The following is a 19894-nucleotide window of genomic DNA, read 5'->3' as shown; positions in this document are numbered from 1 at the left end:
CATTTGCAGAGTGATAGAGATGACATGTCAACCAGGTAAACACTGATTATTCAATAGTGCTGAAAAACTGGCTGGCTGTCTGGCTTCAAAGAAAAAAAAGAGCCTTATCTCACTCTTTAAACCAAAAATAAATTGTAGATAAATAAGATATTTAAAGTAGAAGAAAACAGTTTTGTTCTCAATTTTTAATTATTCTCAGACAAGGGGAGGCCATTCAAGGGGAGGCCATTCTAAGCATGACACACAAAGTTACTGAGGGAAAGAATGGTAAGTTCCTTTTAGGAAAAGTGACACGTCAGTTGCCCATTAGACATCCAAGCAAAGCATAAATCCATATTGCTTAGGAGGGGTTCAGGCTGGCGATTAAAAGTTGGGCATCATCAAAACACAGATCGTTTCAAAGCCTGGAGGTAGGATCAGATCAAGGGAATGAATGTGGCGAGGTGAAAGGACTGGGTCCTCAAGGCACTCCATGAGAAACAAAAGACTGAGAGGGAAACAAAGAAGACCAGTCCTGGAAGCCAAGTGAAGAGAGTGTTTCTGTGGGGAGAGAATAAGGGACCACCTGTGTCAAGTACAGTTAACAGATCAAATAATTCAAGAGTAAAAAAGGAAGAGTCATGGGTAACCTTCACAAGAGCAGTTTAGGCAGGTGCTGGGAGGGAGAGCCTAATTAGAGGGGGCAGACTCAAAAGATAAGAGAAGGAAAAAACTGGAAACAAAATATAAATATATCTTTTGAAAAAAAAGAGGTGGGGGGATAGAGCAACAGAAGGAAAAGTGGAGTTAAGAGAGGTTGTGTTCAGGATGAGAGATGGAATTAGATGCAGCACAGCACGGGGCGTGGCCCTTGCTACCAGGACGGTCAGGTCATTCCTTAAGATAGAGGAAAGGCAGAATACATGGCGTATCTTCTTAAGGCATCTACTTTCTCAGTGAGATAAAAAGTAAATTTGTGTACTGAGAGTAAAGAATGCTGAAAGTAATGTCAGAGGTCTGAGGAGGAAGAGGTTTAAATGACCAGCTAGGTCAGACTAGCAGAGTAAATGGACTATTGTTGAGCAACATGAAGGGCTCATCTGACTTGATAGTCATTAACTGGAAGTAAGACCAATCGGCAAAGCTAATTCTCCAGCCACTTGATGCAGCAAAAGTCCAAGTGCACAACCAAAGCACCCAAATGAAAAGCAAACACTGAACTGAAGGGAGAAATAAACAGTAACACAACAATAGTAGATTTCAATATCCCACTTTCAATAACAGATAGAAGCAGACAGAACATCAGTAAGAAAACAGATTTGAACACCACTTTGGACCAAACGGCCCTAACAGACATACACACAACACTCCACCCAACAGCAGACAAACACACATTCTTTTTTTTTTTTCTTTAAGATTTTATTTATTTATTTGACAGAGAGAGACATAGTGATGGAGGGAACGCAAGCAGGGGGAGTGGGAGAGGGAGAAGCAGGCCTCCCGCGGAGCAGGGAGCCCGATGTGGGGCTTGATCCCAGGACCCTGGGATCATGACCTGAGCTAAAGGCAGCCGCTTAACCGAATGAGCCACCCAGGCGCCCCCAAACACACATTCTTAACCACACATGGAACATACTCCAGGACAGATCACATGTTAGGCCACAAAACAAGTCTTTACAAAGTTAAGAATACTGAAATCATACCAAGTATCTTTTCCAACCACAAAGGAATGAAACTAGAAATCAAGTGTAGGAAAACTGGAAAATTCACAAATATGTGAAAATTAAACAACACACTCTTCAACAACTAATGGGTCAAAGAAGAACTAAGGTAATTTAGAAAATATCTTGAGACAAATGAAAACAAAAACACAACATACCGAAACTTATGGGATGCAGCAAAAGCAGTTCTATGGGGGAAGTTTACAGCAGTAAATGCCTACAACTAATAAAGAGAGAGTCTGAAGTCAACAATCTAACTTTACACCTCAAAGAACCAAAAAAAGAAAAACTAAACTCAAAAGTTGTAAGGAAGAAACCGAAAATGATTACAGCAGAAATGAACAAAATAAAGGACAGAAGAACAATAGAAAAAATTAATAAAAGACTTTATTTTCTGAAAAGATCAACAAAATTTACAGACCTAAGAAGGACTAAGAAGAGAGAAGGCTCAAATAACTAAAATCAGAAAGAGGAGACATTACAACTGATGTCACAGAAATAAAAAAGATTTAAGAGACTATGATGAATCATTATACATTAACAATTTGGATTGCCTAGAAGAAATGAATAAATTCCTAGAAACATACAACCTACCATGAATCATGAGAAAAAGAAAACCTAAACAGACCTGTAACTAGTACAGAGATTGAATCACTCATCAAAAATCTTCCAACAAAGAATAGCCCAAGACCAAATGGTTTCACTGGAGACTTTTACACATTTAAAGAATTTACAGAATTAATGCCAATCCTTCTCAAAGTCTTCCAAAAAACTAAAGAGGAAGAACAATTCTAAACTCATTTTATGACCTCTGATACCAGAGCCAGACAAAGATACTATTAGAAAACTTTAGACCAATATCCCTGATAATACAGATACAAAATTCCTCAACAAAATACTAGCAAACTGAGTTCAACTGCACATTTAAAATATTACACACCATGACCAAATAGGATTTATCCTTGAGATGCAAGGATTGTTCAGTGTAAGAAAAGCAATAAATGTAATATACTACATTAACACAAGGAAGAACAAAAATCACATGATCGTCTCAACTGGTACAGATAAATCATTTGACAGAATTCAACAATCTTCCATACAAAAACACTCAACAAACTAGAAAGTATTACTTCAACATAATAAGGTCATATATGAAAACATCATACTCAATGATGAAAACTGAAAGTTTTTCCTCTAAGATGAGGAACAAGACACAGGTGACTGCTCTCACCACTTCTACTCAACATACTACTGAAAGCCCCAGCCAGAGCAATTAGGCAAGGAAAGAAAAAAGAAGGCATTCAAAACAGAAAGGAAGAGGTGAGCTTTCCGTACAGCTTTGGAGGCCAAGAGTGAAAATGGCGGCCTCCCAATCTCCACCCCGGAGGAGCCAAGAACTCGGGGCCCCGCTCCTCAGTGAGCCCCCAGAGAAAAGCCATCAGTCACTCCCATCTCCCCGGTCTCCGGCTGCACTCCGTGCTCACCCGGCCTGTGACCGCGCGTTTCTATCTCTGGCACCCGACCCCGTGTGGAGTCTCCAAACCCAGCAGATCCCTGCGGTGCACTCCCGCGTGGCTCCTCCTGGGGGAGGAAGTACTTCAGAATGTGAACATGACTTGGCCTACTAACAAACATACGAGAAGACATCCACAACGCAGAGTACTAACCACTATACGATCACGGCCCCAAAGAAGACATCCAAACGGCCAACAGACACATGAAAAAGTGCTCAACATCACTCGGCATCACGGAAATCCAAATCAAAACCTCAATGAGATATCACCTCACACCAGTCAGAATGGCTAAAATTAACAAGTCAGGAAATGACAGATGTTGGCGGGGATGCAGAGAAAGGGGAACCCTCCTACACTGTTGGTGGGAATGCAAGCTGGTGCAGCCAGTCTGGAAAACAGTATGGAGGTTCCTCAAAAAGTTGAAAATAGAGTTAGCATATGATCCAGCAATTGCACTACTGGGTATTTACCCCAAAGATACAAAGGTAGGGATCCGAAGGGGTACATGCACCCCGATGTTTATAGCAGCAATGTCCACAATAGCCAAACTGTGGAAAGAGCCAAGATGTCCATCGACAGACGAATGGATAAAGAAGAGGTGGTGTATATATATACAATGGAATATTATGCAGCCATCAAAAAGAATGAAATCTTGCCATTTGCAACAATGTGGATGGAACTGCAGGGTATTATGCTGAGCGAAATAAGTCAATCAGAGAAAGACATGTATCATATAACCTCACTGATATGAGGAATTCTTAATCTCAGGAAACAAACTGAGGGTTGCTGGAGTGGTGGGGGGTGGGAGGGATGGGGTGGCTGGGTGATAGACATTGGGGAGGCTATGTGCTATGGTGAGCGCTGTGAAGCATGCAAGACTGTTGAATCACAGATCTATACCTCTGAAGCAAATAATACATTATATGTTAAAAAAAAAAGAAGAAGAAGATAGCAGGAGGGGAAGAATGAAGGGGGGGAGATCAGAGGGGGAGATGAACCACGAGAGACGATGGACTCCAAGAAACAAACAGGGTTTTAGAGGGGAGGGGGGTGGGAGGATGGGTTAGCCTGGTGATGGGTATTGAGGAGGACACGTTCTGCATGGAGCACTGGGTGTTATACGCAAACAATGAATCATGGAACACTACATCAAAAACTAATGATGTAATGTATGGTGATTAACATAACATAAAAAAATAAAAAAAATAAAATCCTTTGTCCATTTTAAAATTGGGATCATTTTATTTTTATTTTTGAGTTGTAAGAGTTATTTATATATTTTGGATATTAATCCTTTATCAGATATATGATTTGACAATATTTTCTCCCATTCTGTTGTCTGTCTTTTCCATTTATTGACAATTTCCTTTGAAGCACAGAAGCTTTTAATTTTATCAAATTTGATTCATCTATTTTTTCCTTTGTTGCTTATGATTTTGATGTCATTTCTAAGAAATAATTACCTACTTTGAGATTACAAAGACTTATGACTATATTCTGAATAGTGTTATATACTTTTACTTCTTACATTAAGGTCTTTGATATTATAGTTTCCATTTCTGTCAAAATTTTGTATTAATTTTTGTACATGGTGTGAAGTTGGGGACAAACCTAATTCATTTACATGTTGATATACAGTTGTTCCAGAACCATTTGTTGAAAACACTGTTCTCCCCCCTGCCCCACTGAAAAGCCTTGACACCTTGGTCTAGAATCCATTGACCGTAAATGTCATATTTTACTGCTGGAATCTTGATTCTACTCCATTTATGTGTGAGTATTTATATATATATGCCTATATATAAGCCAATCTTTATGCCAGTACAATACAGTCTTGATTGCTGGAAAAAAAGAAAAAAAAAAACCCAGAAAGGAAAAAGTAAAATTATCTGTTTACAGATGACATGATATTATATGTAGGAATCCATAAACATTCCACACAGGGGAAAAAAACCTGTTAGAATAAATGCATTCAGCAAAGATATAGGATATAGAATCTACATTCAAAAACTAGTTGTGTTTCTGTACACTAACAATAAAAAATCCAAAAAGGAAATTAAGAAACCAAACCCATTAAAAAAAAGAAAAGAACCCCATTTACAATAGGGAGTGGGGGAATGGGCAAAATAAGTGAAGGGGAGTGGGAGATACAGGCTTCCAGTTATGGAATAAGTAAATCACATGAATAAAAGGCACAGCACAGTGAATACAGTCAATGGTCTTGTACTAGCATTGTATAGTGATGGATGGCAGCTACACTTGTGAGCATAGCATAATGTATAAACTTGTCTAATCACTATGTTGTACACCTGAAACTAATGTAACTTTGTGTGTCAACTATACTTCAATAAAAATTAATATTAAAAAATAAAATGGAAGAAAAAAAGAAAAATGCTGAAATAATTTTGTTGTTTTGAAAGATGTATATTTACAGGTTCACCAACATAGAGAATGTTTTCAGCTTAGGATCATTTCAATGCTTTGTAATAATAAATTGACATGAAACAGATTATATTAAAAAATAAGGGCCTATTAAAAAAAAGGAAAGAAAATACTTTGGAATCAAGTTAATCAAGGAGGTGAAAGACTTGTGCACTAAAAACTACAAAACATTGCTGAGAAAAATTAAAGACACAAATAAACAGAAAGACAATGTCCATACTGCCCAGAGCGATCTACAGATTCAGTGCAATTCTTATGAAAATCCCAAGAGCATATTTTGCATAAATAGAGAAAACTATCATAAAATTCATATGGAATCTCCAAGGACCCTGAATAGCCAAAACAATCTTGAGAAAGAACAAAGCCAGAGGCCTCACACTTTCTGACTTCAAAACATATCAAGAAGCTCTACAGTAATCAAAAAGTATGTTACAAGCATAAAGACAGACATACAGACCATCAGAATAGAATAAAGACCCCAGAAATAAACCCTCACATATATGGTCAAATTACCTTCAACAATGGTGGAAGGCTAGTCTCTTCAACAAACGGTGCTGGGGAAACTGGATAACCACATAAAAAAGAATGAAGATAGATCCTTACCTTACACCATGTACAAAACTTAATTCAATATGGGTTAAAGAGGGGTGCCTGGGTGGCTCAGTCGGTTGAGCATCTGACTCTTGGTTTCAGCTCAGGTCATGATCTCAGGGTTGTGGGATCAAGCCCTGTGTCGGGCTCTGTGCTCATCAGGGAGTCTGCTTGGGATTCTCTCTCTCCCTTTTCTTCCCCCTCTGCCCCTCCCCTCATTCATGCTCCTGCTCTTTCTCTCTCTCTCTCTCAAATAAATAAATAAATAAGATCTTTTTAAAAATGGATTAAAAACTTCAGCATAAGATCTAAAACTATAAAACTCCTAGAAGAAAATACAGGGAAAAAGCTTCATGACATTGGGATGAACAATGATTTACTGAATATGACTCCAAAAGTAGAGGTAACAACAACAACAAAAATGGACAAATGGGACTATGTCAAAACTTAAAAACTTTCACAGCAAAGGAAGCAATCAACAGGGTAATAAAAAGGCAACCTACAGAATGGGAGAAATACTTGCAAACCATAAACTGGATAGAGTATTAATAACCAGAATATACAAAGAACTCCTACTCGTAACAAAAAAATAATAGTAACCTAATTAAAAATGGGCAAAGGACTTGAACAGACATTTTTCCAAAGATATACAAATGGCCAACGAGCATCTGAAAGATGCTTAACATCACTAATAGTAAAATTCATCAGTGAAATCCAAATTAAAACCACAATGAGATATCACCTCATACCCATTAGTATGGCCATTATCAAAAAAACAGAAAATAACAAGTGTTGCAAGGATGTGGAGAAACCAGAACCCTTGTGCACTGTTGGTGGTAATGTAAAATGGTGCAGCCACTATGGAAAAACAGTATAGAAGCTCTTCAAAAATTAAAAATAGAACTATCATAGGATCCAGCAATTCCATTTCTGGGTATATATTCAAAAGAATTGAAAACAGGATCTCAAAGAGAGATGTGTACACCTTTGTTCTTTGTGGCATTATTCACAAACCAAGAAGCGGAAAAAACCTAAATGTCCATCAACAGATTCATAGGTAAAGAAAATGTGGTCTACACATGCAATGGAGTATTATTCAACCTTAAAAATCAAGGAAATCATGTCCTATGCTACAAACATAGATGGATCTTGAGGACATTATACTAAGTGAAAAAAGCCAATCCCAAAAAGACATGTACCGTATGATCTCACTTACATGCAGCACCTAAAGTAATTAAACCCATAGAGACAGAAAGTAAAAGGGTGGCCAGTTGCCAGCGGCTAAGGGGATGGAGAAATGGGAAGCTGCTGTTCAATGAGTATAGTTTCAAAGCTGAAAAAAGTTCTAGAGAGCTGTTGTATAACAATGGGCACATAATTAACAATACTGTAGTGTACACTTAAGTCATTAAGAGTGTAAATTTATGTTACGAGTTTTTTACCACACACACAAAAACATGCAGGGTAGGCACAACTGGATTTATCCAACATTGGAGTTTCTCAACTAAGCAATGAAGCAAGTGAGGGCAAGGGTGTTGGGGAATATTTGCAGCTGAACAATTATGACTGACCACAGAATTCAAACTGAATAAGGAGCAGAGTGAGAACATAAGGGGGAGTGGGTGAGGAACAGTAAAAAAGCAATAGGGTCAGTGGGTTGTAGGTCCCAGTGAGATAAAAGGATTGTTTATACTAGAAGGCATGAGCTGGAAGGATCAGAAGTGATGATCAGAGAGTAGGGTACATGAAATTGAAATTACAGATTTATGATTATGATCACATTATTTTTTTTTAAAGATTTTATTTATTTGACAGAGAGAGACACAGCGAGAGAGGGAACACAAGCTGGGGGAGTGGGAGAGGGAGAAGCAGACTTCCCGCCAAGCAGGGCGCCCGATGCAGGGCTCGATCCCTGGACCCTGAGATCATGACCTGAGCCTAAGGCAGACGCTTAACAACTGAGCCACCCAGGCGCCCCTTTTATGATCACATTATTATCATATAACAGATCTGAGGCCGGGGCGGCTGAGGTAGAGAGGAAGACACTGGCAGAGGTCAAGGAAACAAGAGACCAGGAAAGTAGTGGAAGAATCAGCCACCTGGATGTTGAGATGGATCATCAAGAATTAAAATAAACTAGTATTGGAGATAGTGAGCCATATAAAGTAAAATCTTCACAGAAGAGAGAGGGTTGGGGAGAGGATGAAGGAATAAGCCCAGGTCCCATGGAAAACTGCAAGGAGCAGTAGATAGTATTACCGAATGAGGAGACTGAAAAATCATGTTTTCTGTTTGATGTTAAGTAAAGTGAGAGGGAGAGTGGTGTGGGAATAGCGAAGAGGGGCAAGGAAGAGAATTCATTTCCAAGTCCAAAGAAGAGTTGTCTGAAAGAGAAAACCCCACCGATTTAAGTGGGCTGCAAAAGAAATCAGGGTTTTCCAGTGTGAATCAAGTTTTAGTTGCTGGGGTTCTTAATCAGAGGCCCATGACCTCACAAAATTCAGGAGGTCCATGAACTTGATGGACTAGATGGGAAAAATTACATCTTTAGTTTCATTAACCTCTAACTGAAATATAATTATTTAATTAGGAGAGTAGGCAAAACCCACAGTAGTATGAACAGTACCTGCAACTTTGTAACCAAAAGAAATTGGATATTCTCATCAAGTTACATTGCTGCAGATAATTTAAAATATTATTTATGCCTCATCATTTTTAAAAAATTAGGGTAGTTAAAACCCACCATTGGGTTACTTAATGAGTTAATAAAAGAACATATGTATTACTATATTTAAAAAGGTTTAGGGGCGCCTGGGTGGCTCAGTTGGTTAAGCGACTGCCTTCGGCTCGGGTCATGATCCTGGAGTCCCTGGATCGAGTCCCGCATCGGGCTCCCTGCTCAGCGGGGAGTCTGCTTCTCCCTCTGACCCTCCCCCTCTCATGTGCTCTCTCTCTCTCAAATAAATAAAATCTTTAAAAAAAAAAAAAAAGGTTTAACTACTTTAATATCTGTATTTCAACATAATTGGTTTCCTTAGAAAACCAATGTGTTTTATCTTACACATTTAAAAACACTGGTCTGAAAAGGGGAACAGACTGCCCAAAAAACTTCAGAACGCTTGAGAGCAAGAAGATGAATAGAATGGTCAGAAAATGAGGCACAACGGAAAGGCTCCAGGGGTTGGAGGGCAGTGGAAGGAAAGGGTCAGCTAAAGAGATTAAACACAGCCTTAGGTCCCCGCAAGTTCAATGAGAGGTTAAACAGAATGAGGGAGACATAGAAAATGTTAAGTGGAAAAGGCAAGTTGCAACACAGAATGCATAATGCCTAATGCATAATGCCAAAACACACAAAAATGGAAATATACTTTTGTAAAGGGAGAGAAAATTGTAGAAGGATATATAAAGTGGCAACCGTGGTTAAGAGAAATAAACTGAGAGGGAGAGAGCAGCAACAAACGCAGAAAGGGGAAAGCTCACTTTTCCATATTGTTTGAAAAGTTTGCTGCCAAGTATGTATTACATTAAAAAAAAAATCTAGTTATTTTTAGGGGAATCCTTTTTCTTTTCCTTTATATATTCTCTTGTATTCTTGCAGGACACTAAGGGCTAGGTTTCTGAGCTCTCCAGAGAACTTAGTGATGCATTCTTTCAGAGAATGCTGTCTAAAAACAAAAATTTTTTCGGAGCCCCTGGGTGGCTCAGTCATTAAGTTAAGATTTCCTCTGGAAATCTGTGTAACACAGGGATCATCAATTACTTTAAAGTCTTGTAAAAATATCTGGCCCTTGGGCGCCTGGGTGGCTCAGTTGTGAGCAACTGCCTTCGGCTCAGGTCATGATCCTGGAGTCCCTGAATCGATCCTGCATGGGGCTCCCTGCTCGGCGAGGAGCCTGCTTCTCCCTCTAACCCTCCCCCCTCTCATGTACTCTCTCTCTCTCTCATTCTCTCATTCTCGCTCTCTCAAATAAATAAATAAATCTTTAAAAAAAAAAAAATCTGGCCCTTTTAAAGGGTATATCTTCAACAATTTTTTCTATTTCTTTTTTTTTTTTTTTTAAGATTTTATTTATTTATTTGACAGAGAGAGACACAGCGAGAGAGGGAACACAAGCAGGGGGAGTGGGAGAGGGAGAAGCAGGCCTCCCGCCGAGCAGGGAGCCCAATGTGGGGCTTGATCCCAGGACCCTGGGATCATGACCTGAGCCGAAGGCAGACGCTTAATGACTGAGCCACCCAGGTGCCCCAATTTTTTCTATTTCTTCATCAGCTACTGGATTACTGAGCTTAGTGTTGCTCTTTTTTTCAGAGAAAATATTTTACCAGTTGGGTTTACTACACGCTTTAGGTAGTTTTACCCCTTATCAAGTTGAGGAAGTTTCCTTCTTTTCCTAGTCTACTGGAAGTGGTTACTGAATTTTATCTGGTATCTTTTGTTATCAATTGAAATGATATTATTTTCCTTTTTTGATTTACCAATATAGTGTAAATGACACTAAAAGGTTTGCTAAGATCAAATCATCCTTGTATCCCAGGGTGAGTTTTTCCCTACACAGTTTTGACATACTGTTGGGTTCAGTTTCCTACTATCTTATTTTGGATCTTACAACTAGGTGATAAAGGAAAATAGCCTATTGTTTTCTTTTCCTGTGCTATGTTTTTTGCTAACAGAATTATGATCGCTTCAAAGGGCATCTTCTCTTTTACATTTTTTTTCTTTCCTCTGGAAATCTATGTAACACAGGGCTCATCAATTACTTTAAAGTCTTGTAAAAATATCTGGCCCTTTTAAAGGGTGTATCTTCAACAATTTTTTCTATTTCTTCATCAGCTACTGGATTATTGAGCTTTTCTATTCCTTCTGAAAATTTTATTAATTTATATTTTCCCAGGAAATAATCTGTTTCATTAATTTCTAGAATGTGTGGCATGAAGTTATGCATGATATCCTCTTCTGAGGCTCTCATCTCAGTATTTGTAGAGGTGTCCCTGACTTGTTTGTAATGTTTGCCTTCAGCTTGTTTCCTTCTTAACCAGGCTTGCCCAGAGTCTGCCAGCTTTGGTTTTACTGTCAAGAGCTATTTTATTTTGGGAGCACAAGGCTGGCTCAGTTAGTGGAGCATGCAACTCTTGATCTTGGGAGTTGCAACTTCGAGCCCCATGTTAGGTATAGAAATCACTTAAAAATCAAATCTTAAAAAAAAAAAAAAAAAAGTTGTTTTATTTTTCATTAACTTGTAATTTTATATTTATTACTTCCTTCGTTCTACTTTATTTGGGTTTATTTTGTTTTTAATCAGTTTAAACTGAATATCTTGTTCATTCAGCTCTAATCTTTCCTGTTTACTAGTTAATATTTAACTGCTATGAATTTTCCATAAAGTTTCACATTGGCAACATTGATATGTAGCGCTCACTGTAATTAACTTGTAAATTGTGTGACTTCAGTTATGATCGTCCCTTTAAGCTACTTAAAAGGAATTTCTCTTCCCTTGCTCCCAAAGAAAGTAGATGTTTTTGTTTATTCTGTATGGTTCTGTTTTTTGGGGGGAGAGGGGCATCCTACTTACGCTCATTTCTATTGCACTATGGTCAGAAAATATAAATATAACCTATTTTATTTTTGCTTTCTGAAAATCTACTGATTTGTGGCACAAAACATGCTCACTTTTTTGACTATCCCACATGTTGGGAAAGCATACACATTCTTAAGAAATCTCTGCAGGAACAACCAGTCTTCATTAATAATCCAGAACTTAGAAATGTAAAGCCACTGAATACCAGTAGTTCTTTTTCCTCCCCATAGCCACACAATTCCTTATTTCGGCAATGCATCTGATTCACTGTTCTCTCTATAGATCAACTTCCGATCACTCAGCTACTTGAATCCCACCCTTGAATCTGTGTCTATTGACCTGAGCACTCCAGTACTAACTCTACTCAGTCTCTGGTTATGCAAAGCAAATTCCTAGGCCACACAATCCAACTGGCCCCACCTGGATCAGGGTCCCATCCTCACTCTACTCAACTACAGCCAAGGAAAGCAAGGTCACTGTTGAAAGGCTTTTTAAAGCTCACCCACAGCCAGGCTCCTCCACTTCCAGGAGCATGGGAGAACTACACTCCTCTACCCTCTTGCAGTTAGATAAGCCAAATGACTAGTTCTGACTGTTGACGTTACATAATTACTGGTTACAAGACCCTCCAATGTTTTCTTCCCTTCCACAGCAACCAAGAAAGCCATGTGTTCCAGAGGTACAGTTACAAGAGAACAGAACCTCTGACAGGCGTTATCTCAACTGCCTACTTCATTCAAGCTGTACATGGGATGAGAAATAAACTTTTTGCTCCATCTAGCCAATGAAATTCTAGGACTTTGTTCATTAATGAGGCATAATTTAGCCGATCCTGATTAATACTGTCCTGCTGACCATTAGCTCCCAGAGCTGTGGGGAAGTCCAATTCTCTGATATATTCACTATTTATAATAAAATTGACCTCTCTAGTACAAATGAAATTTGGGGGAAAGAGTCTTTCTTTTCTACAGTCTTCAAATTTTTCTAAAAATAATACATGTGGTTTTCATAATCAGAAGAAAAACACCCTTTAAAGTGCTAATAAAAGCTTCAATGGACTTAGCACTTTGGAACTGGAAACTTAGCCATCATCTAGTTTAGTCCTGATCACTTTCATACTATAGAACAGAGAACTGAGACCTGAGACCTGAAGCATGTCCTGAATAAGACTACCCAACCAGTCAGTACTGGACTAAGGGTAATTACTCAGGCCTCTGGACTGCTGAATTTAAGTCAGTCACGATAACACATTTTAAGATTTATGATCTCTTTCTTTTAAAACACACTTTCTGTGAATCTCCATGGGTCTATTTCCCCACTTTATCATAATCAGCTTTGTACATTACCTCACCACATCCTCAACATAAATAAGCTTAGGTTTCCTATTATCCACTCTCCTAGTCCTCTAACCTTTTCTTTCCTAGCACCAGTATCACACTGTAATCATATACCTGGGTGGGTTTGTGATTTTTTTTTTTGATGCTGGTCTCCCCCACTAGAGCATAAGCTGGATCCATGAAAGTAGAACTCAGGACTATTTTATCCACTATTAATAATAACCAAGTATGGACAGTTTGGGGTCTATAACAGGTACTCATTACATACTTAACAAGTTAAATTATACTTTCCAAGTCTTAAAGACAGAAATAATCACCAAGACTAAAACTAATCATCTCAAACTTGTTATCGGTTTCTTCAGAAAGCCTGTTCTCCTTAGAAAAGTTAAGGGTTCTATGGAAGGGCCAAGAAAATGGAAGGTTTTCAGAAAGGGTACTGAGATAAAGCCTCCTAGAAACCAAGAAAACTAGGAATGAAGCTCTGGGCAGAGGAAGTCCAAACATACTAACAGGAAGGGCGCCTGACTGGCTCAGTTGGTAAAGCGTGCGACTCTTAATCTTGGGGTCATGGATTCAAACTCCACGCTGAGCGTAGAGCTTGCTTACATACATACATACATACATACATAATTTTAAAAAATACTAATAGAAAAACAAAGTAAACCTATTTCAATCATACCTTTCCCCCTTATTAAAAAAGGAATTTGATGTAAAATATAAAACTAAAAATTTCCCATACTCTATCCAATCAAAATTAAGAGGAATTCTCAATCATTTTAATTTCTTGAGATGGACATTTGAATCGTTGACTTTTAGCCTTTCTACTTTTCTGATACATATTTTTAAAGCTGTAACATTTCCTCTAAGTAAAAAATTAACTGTATCCCAAATTTTGCTATGACATGTATTTTCACTATTATTGAATCTTATTAATTTCTAATTCCTCTGTAACTTTTTATTTAACCCATGGGTTTAGAATTAGAAGTGCATTGCTTAATTTCAAATATTTTTTTTTATAATTGATTTCTAACTTAATTCCACTATGGTCAGAGGACACTGAATGATTTCAATCCTTTGATATCTGTTGAGGCTTGCTAAATTTATGACCAACAAATGGGTCATATTCTATCCTCACTGGGTGTGGTGCTCTACATTAAATTTTTCTTTGTGTTGTTTGGTTTTCTACATCCTTACTAATTTTTTGTCTGCTAGTTAAATCAGTAGTGATATAATTATGTTCCCTGATCTAAAATTTTAAACTTATACACTGATTATGGGTCAGATACGGTTTTAAAATATAAAACATATAGGTATGTCATATATATATAAATCTTAAAACCACTCCATGAGTTAAGGAGCATTATTCCCATCTTACAGATGAGGAAACAGGCAATGATGTTTGTCAAATCAATTTGCCAAAATTGCTAGTTGCATAGCTAGGAAGAAGCATCTGGGATTTAAACCCAAGAACAGCTGCGTTAATTTAAACCCAAGTGGAGTCTGTGCTCTTAACCACTATATAAATAACATTAAATTTTATAGGGGCGCCTGGGTGGCTCAGTCAGGTAAGCATCTGCCTTTGGCTCAGGTATTGATCTCAGGGTCCTGGGATCAGCCCCGCATCCGGCTCTCTGCTCAGCAGGAAGTCTGCTTCTCTCTCCCTCTGTGCGCACACTCTTTCTCTAATAAATAAAATCTTTTTTAAAAAGTATATACAGGGGCGCCTGGGTGGCTCAGTTGGTTAAGCGACTGCCTTCAGCTCAGGTCATGATCCCACGGTCCTGGGATCGAGTCCCGCATCGGGCTCCCTGCTCTGCGGGGAGCCTGCTTCTCCCTCTCCCACTCCCCCTGCTTGTGTTCCCTCTCTCGCTGTGTCTCTCTCTGTCAAATAAATAAATAAAATCTTTAAAAAAAAATTTTTTTTTAATTTTAAAAAAATAAAAAGTATATACATATTTAAATAATATGTATATAAGCACATATACATAACATGGACTTTAACACACAGTCATATATACTGGTTAAGAGCATAGATAGAGGAGCACCTGGGTGGCTCAGTTGGTTAAGCGTCTGCCTTCAGCTCAGGTCATGATCTCAGGGTCCTGGGATCGAGTCCCGCATTGGGCTCCCTGCTCAGCGAGGGGTCCTGCTTCTCCCTCTCCCTCTGCCTGCCGCTCTGCCTACTTGTGCTCTCTCTGTCAAATAAATAAATAAAATCTTTTTAAAAAATAAGAATAAAAATAAAGAGCATGGATATATATATCTGCATATATATATGTCTGCATATATATATATGTATATGTTATATATACGTCATAGATATACACAGAAATGATGATGATCCTGGGATAAAACGTTTTCCCTCAAGTAAGGAAAAATTTCACTGAAAGAGCACCCAAAAAAATAAGAGCAATTTTTTTTTTTAAAGACAAAGATTTTATTTATTTTAGAGAGAGCGTATGCATGTGTGTAAGTAGGGTTGGGGGCAGAGGTAGAGGGGAGAGAGAGAATCTCAAGCAGACTCCCCGCTGAGCAGGGAGCCCTATGCGGGACTCGATTCCAGGACCCTGAGATCATGACCTGAGCCAGAGGCAGACGCTTAAGCGACTGAGCCACACAGGTGCCCCTAAGAGCAATTTTTTATTAGAAGTGCTCAAGATGTGAATTTGAAAGAACACAAATATTGCATCGGCAAACTATACAAAAAAGAACAGAAAAAGAAAACTGAAAAGAATTATACTAAATATGATCAATGGTTATTATGAGATGTTGGGGACTTTTATCCTTTTTGTTCTACTTTCCCATCATTTCTTAATCCTGACTAGCATCACCTTTAGAGGGAGGAACAGAAAAGCTTACTACAAGCCCTAACTGAATTAACAGTGTTCTATCTTAATTCTCAAGTTAAGAGTAATGTTAGCAAGACACTGAAAATCACAGGAGATAATGGATATAAAAGTGCTTTGTAAACTATAAAATATACAAATGTTAATAATTACAAAGCATCCTAGGACTAAATAAAAGCTTCTTCATGCCTCTCCCCTTTTAAATTTCAGCTGCTTTAAAGTGCCTAACTTTTTGAAAACATTTTGTTTAAACAAATTCAGAAGACTTGGTTTTTGAAGGGCAGAACATTAAAGGGCCACATATCTTTGAATACTGACAAAAAGGAAAGCAATGACAAATTTTACATAAGCATCACTCTCTCTCAATATCATTAAAAATATCCCGATCTGTAACTTAATAAAATGTTGATTCAGGGCTGAAGATATAAATAGGAAATCTACATTTAACCCAAAAAAATGATGTTATTTCCAGAAAACAAAAATAGAGGAATAATTCATTTAAAGATTAATTAAATATACATTGTATAACTAAAAATGTATACATCATAATTAGTGATAAGAATATATGCTCAGTCTATTGAGGATATGCTTTCCTTTCAAAGTTTCTTTTGCTATTTCTGCACAGAATCTATGAATAAAGAATGCACAGCTGCCTAGCAGATGTATAATTTCAGTGTTTAGATTCCATTCTTTCTAGCTTCATTCTGCTAGAGGTTTTGGATTTTCTACTTCCATATGGTTTTTGACCTCCTTCAGTTTAGGTTCTACCTCCCCACATCTTATTCTATTTTAGTCCATTATTACAGATCAACACATTTGAAACATCTTAACTTTACTTTTAAAGCTTAAAAGTTGCAAAGCTGAAAAAAAGGAGAATATGCAGAAAAAAAGATAATCAGGTAAGTAGAACAAGACAGCCAAATTTCCAAAATTTCCTATTTAGATAGCCCCGCCCCCCTCCGGAATCAAGCCCCACCTTAACTCCAAGTTTCTTCTATTTCAGTTTAGACATTCACGCTCAATGCATGAAGAGAATTCCAGTTTTGCTCACCTAATTTCCTCAAACTCTTAAGTTATGGTAGAAACATTTAGTAAAAAAGAAAGAAAAAAGAAACGTTAAGCCTTTTTTTTTTTTAACTTACATTGCATATACCAAAATGTTTAGAGGGGTTATCTTTGCATAATATGAATATGAAGGATTTTTACTTTTTTCTTGGAACCTCTCTATGCTTTATATTTGTTCAGTGAGCATTACTTTTGTAATCAAGAGGCAAAAAAGGCTTTTGTTTGGTTTTGAAGAAAAACCTGTAAAGAAAGGGGTTATTTTTAAATGTCTACATGTCATAATCAATTATGTTTAAATAATTTCTATGAAACAACACTAATATTCCAGGGGACAGTCTCGGTATCATTAACAGGTAAAAATCAGGTTTCATTTCTCAACCTCTTGACTCCCAAAACTGCCCCATAGATGCGCTTATTCACTTTCATTTTCAATTAATGTGGCAGTATTTTTTAATCTTTTTTTTCTTCCTGTTCTTCAACAGGGTAGATTTTAAATGTATTCTAAGAAATGATACAAATCACATAATTATGCTAAGCAAATATCTGCCCAGTTTCAACTACTTTGCAGTAACAGCCAAAGTAAAGCTGTGAAAAAAGGCCTGTATGTGTGATCATCAACAATTAAACTTGTATATATCTCAGAAATGAGATATATAAATACAACACTAATTTTTTAATAATACTTATGGGAAGCATTCTGGATAAATGCTTAAAAAGCAACTGCATTCCACTGGCCTTTGAATACTGGTTTTCTCTACAATGTAAAACAAACATCAAGGAAGTCAAAAAATACCAACCAAAAAGTTACCATGAAAAGTTTATCACAAATTTTAAGTATTAAGAAGACAAGTAGGAGTTAATTGTCAAAAGTCAATCAAATTTAACCCATCAAATACGTATATTTAGACCGTGAGTGGAGAGAATGTTTTACCAGGTACCTCCATTAACACACTAACAAACAGAGGCAAATCCATTTCCTGTATGTGAACAGGCAATAGAAGCAGGCAAAAATAAAGTCAAACATGTGTGTGAGTGTGTGTAGAGTACACATCCTCATCTTAAAATGATCCTACTCTCTGTAAGAACGAATAGAATTCTGTGGTTAAGAACATGGTCCCTGGAGTCAGACGACCTGGGTTTGATTCCTTAGCTCTCCTACTTACTAGCTGCACAACCCCTGACAAGTTAGTTCACCTCTGGGGTTTCATTCTCCTCTTGTGTAAAAAGGAACTAATAACTATACCATATCATAGACTACTTGTAAGGATTAAATGAGTTAATATGTGTAAAGTCTTTAAAATAGGGCCAGGGGCATTAGTAAGGACAATATGTTATGTTTTATCTAGTCCCTCCCGATCTTTTATTTTATTGCTCTACAGTATTTACACTAAAACTCACTTGCCTTTTCTATGTGAACAATACTGAAAGTTAATTTAAAACTTCATGAATTCAAAATCTCCTATACAGAGTAAAATATATTAAAATAAGGCTTTTTAGGGGCACCTGGGCAGCTCAGTCGGTTGAGCGTCTGCCTGTGGCTCAGGTCATGATCTCCGGGTCCTGGAATTGAGTCCTGCATGGGGCTTTCCAATTGGCGGTGAGTCTGCTTCTCCCTCTCCCTCTTTGATCTCTCTCATTTTCACTCTCTCAAATAAATAAAATCTTTTTTAAAAATTTAAAAAAATTTTTTTTTCAAATAAACTAAGGCTTTTTATTGACTACTTTTTATTTTATTTAATGTTTCCGAGGTTTGATAAACTCCAACTCCATAAAAACTAAGGAATACCATACTTTACTTAATGTTTCAATTAAAAAGGTCATCATATACAGTTTATAAATTTGAAGTGCACTAACTAGAATTAAAATACGCTTAATGTTAAAATGATATTGCACAGAATTGGAATGTACTTGGAAACAGAACCATTAAGAAGATCAAAGGGTCATGTATAATACTCTAACAGCTTTACACAGAAAAAAGAATGGGGGCTGGTGTCAGAGGGGCTTTAGTAGGAACTTAAGCTGATACTTATATGACTTTATTTTTTTGTTTAAAGATTTTATTTATTTATTTGTCAGAGAGAACGCACACAAGCAGGGGGAACAGCAGGCAGAAGGAGAAGCAGGCTCCCCACTGAGCAAGAAGCCGATGCAGGACTCGACTCCAGGACCCTGGGATCATGACCTGAGCTAAAGGCAGACGCTTAACCGACTGAGCTACCCAGGCATCCCGATACTTATGTGACTTTAGTAAGAGGTCTGAAAGTGGTACAAACATGAGAAAAGGTTTTATTTTTCTCCAACTTCTGCCTCCAACTATGGTTTGTCCAATCTCCCTATCCCACCCTTTAATGACATCTGGAACAATTCTTACAGCCTTCCCAGTAGTTTTCAGTCATACAAAAGTCCAGTCCAGTTTATTGCTATTTAAAACTTTAATCTTCAATCTTACAGTCATCTCTTTCCCTCCAAATTCAGACTTGGCCCATGGTCCAAGAAAGTTCAGCTAGGGAAGGGGTGTAGGCTGATCTGTTTGGGGAGGAGAGGGCGATGAGGGAAAACAGAATCAACTGTCTCAACATGTGAGCACTTCTGTAGTCCTCTGTGGTGGCTGCCACCGCCCCGGCTAATTCTGACTGTGTTACAGGCAGCCAAATGATGGCTTTTCTTCTGGGGACAGGCTGGAGCTCTTTGGTGACTGAGGGGTGAGAGGCTCTAATCCAACTGCCCATTTCCCTACCCAAAGATCTGCTTCAGCTCAACCTCTTCTATTTTCGCTCCCCTCTCCAACAGAGCCAGCCCTGTCAAGATGGCTAAAGCCTGGTT

At 37.8% G+C, this 19894-nt stretch overlaps 1 protein-coding gene across 5 annotated transcripts in view; it reads right to left on the bottom strand.

The window, feature by feature from the left end:
- BMPR1A (bone morphogenetic protein receptor type 1A) overlaps positions 1-19894 on the bottom strand; it is a 144863-nt gene that overhangs the window by 109345 nt on the left and 15624 nt on the right. Inside the window, exon 1 of one of the 5 annotated variants that reach the window (XM_054508255.2) lies at positions 15206-15317. The exons of the other annotated variants lie outside the window; for them this stretch is intronic. The gene's annotated coding sequence lies outside the window, so the exon portion shown is untranslated. Of the gene's footprint in view, positions 1-15205; positions 15318-19894 lie in introns of those variants that run through there. 5 annotated transcript variants of the gene reach the window in all.

Source organism: Mirounga angustirostris, unplaced genomic scaffold (genome assembly GCF_029215605.1).
Source record: "Mirounga angustirostris isolate CCGP_5_RB_7025 unplaced genomic scaffold, mMirAng1.0.hap1 SCAF_6, whole genome shotgun sequence".
Classification (NCBI taxonomy): Eukaryota; Metazoa; Chordata; class Mammalia; order Carnivora; family Phocidae; genus Mirounga; species Mirounga angustirostris.
Note: the sequence above shows the minus strand (reverse complement) of the source record. Positions and strands in the feature narration are given on the sequence as shown.